Source organism: Orcinus orca, chromosome 2, assembly GCF_937001465.1.
Source record: "Orcinus orca chromosome 2, mOrcOrc1.1, whole genome shotgun sequence".
Classification (NCBI taxonomy): domain Eukaryota; kingdom Metazoa; phylum Chordata; class Mammalia; order Artiodactyla; family Delphinidae; genus Orcinus; species Orcinus orca.
The window spans coordinates 117797877-117799939 of NC_064560.1; the positions used below are offsets into that span (position 1 = coordinate 117797877).

Below are 2063 nucleotides of genomic sequence, written 5' to 3' on the forward strand. Positions count from 1 at the left end.
CCGGTGATGTTAACTCCCTGCAGTCCTAGGTGGCTCCTGTGTCAATGCCAAGTGGGTCCCATGGTTGTCCCCGACACCAGGGTGTCAGGAGGATTTAAGAGGCATGCGGAGGGACACTGTTGGCTGCACTTGTGTGACACTGATTGAGGCCTGTGTAAAACTGGTTACCACAGTGGGGTACCAAACCAGAGGGGAGGCCGAGGGAATCTGAAGTGGCCCTTAGCATGTGGCCATCAGCATGGTGGTGACTCTGATCCTGACATCTCCCCTGCCTAGTGGACACCTCAGAGGCCTGTCATGTCCAAAACAGAGCTGTGGTGCATGAAAGGAGAGAAGGCTAGCACTCCCCTTGACAAGGATGGAAGAGGCCCTCGGGCCTGAAAACACGCATATGGTTAAGGCATTGCCATCTACTTCGTGGCCTCTAACCACTGTTTTTTAGAACTACCATATGACCCAGCAATCCCACTACTGGGCATATACCCATATATATGGAATCTAGAAAAATGGTATAGATGATCTTATCTGCAAAGTGGAAATAGAGATACAGACGTAGAGGACAAGCGTATGGATATCAAGGGGGAAAGGGGGGTGGTGGGATGAATTGGGAGATTGGGATTGACATATATACACTATGGATACTGTGTATAAAATAGATAACTAATGAGAACCTACTGTGTAGCACAGGGAACTCTACTCAATGCTCTGGCGTGACCTAAACAGGAAGGAAATCCAAAAAAGAGGGAATATATGCATACGTGTAGCTGACTCAGTTTGCTGTACAGTAGAAACTAACACAACATTGTAAAGCAACGGTACTCCAAAAAAAATGAAAACAAACCAAACCAGACCAAAACAAAACAAAACAGAGCTCTGATTCCCTGCCTCTCCCCTAGCCCAACCCTTCCTCCAGTCTTCCCCATTGTAGTTCAATAGCCTGGATCTCTCTCTCTCCGCCACCCCTTACATCTAATCCATTATCAAACTCTAGCTTCGAAGTATACCCCAGTCTGACCTCCTCAGTAACTTCTGTCACAAAGCAACCATCCCAGGCCAAGGCACCTTTGCCCACACACACCCGTCCCCTCCACGTTCCCCACCTCCGCCCCGGCCCACGACAGTGGCCTCCCAGCTGTCTCCAGCCTCTGCTCTTTCTTCCTGACAGTTTATTCTCCCACAGCAGACAGTGAAACTGTTACTCCCTGATTAAAGCAGCCCTCCAATAACTTCCCATTATCATTTTTCTAATAACAGCTTTATTGAGATATAATTCACATACCATATAATTCACCCATTTAAAGTACACAATTCAATAGGTTTTTTTAGTATATTCACAGGACTGTGTGACCATTACTGTAATCAATGTTAGAACATTTTCATCACCGCGCCCCCACAAACCCCCCTTCTCCCGCCCCTTGTATCCCTTAGCAGTCACTTACCCATTTCCTCCCAACTCTCCCAGCCTGGGGGAATCTACTTTAGAGACTAATCTACTTTTTAGTCTCTATGGATTTGCCTATTTTAGACATTTCACATAAATCGTGGAATATGTGTCTTTATGACCAATTGCCATTCCCTGCAATTCTTAAAATTAGACCCAAACTTCGTGGTCCAGTGCCCACTGCAGGCTCCCCAGCTTGCTGCCTGCCTGTCGGGCCACGCCTCCAGCCTCACTCGCTCCCTCTGTGCTCCTTCACCCTCAGGATCCCGACCTTTGCTTTTCCCTGCATCCGTCCTGGATTCTTTCTTAGATCTGTGACTGAGCCAGTCCTTCTCCTGATTCAAGTGTCTGCCCGAATGTCACCTCCTCAGAGAGGATTTCCCTCTTTTCCATCCCACCCCCAATCTCTACCCCTTCCCCTGACTATCTGAAATTTATTTACTTGTTTACATACTTGTCTACTGGCTCTCAGCCCCTTTAGACCTCTGTAGGGTGGAGATTTTTGTCCTGTTCACGTTTGTATCCTTAGCACCTTGGGCGGTGCAGGGGTTTGGGTGAAGTTGGGGTTTGACATTTACTGCACAAAAGATTGGGTGATGCTTCTGGAAGTCCCGCTGAGGAG

At 47.8% G+C, this 2063-nt stretch overlaps 1 non-coding gene across 1 annotated transcript; it reads left to right on the forward strand.

The window, feature by feature from the left end:
• The first annotated feature begins 314 nt into the window (after window positions 1–314).
• LOC117202942 (U6atac minor spliceosomal RNA) lies at window positions 315–440 on the forward strand. The gene has a single exon (XR_004485481.1). It is a non-coding gene; the product is annotated as a U6atac minor spliceosomal RNA (small nuclear RNA).
• The last annotated feature ends 1623 nt before the right edge of the window (window positions 441–2063 follow it).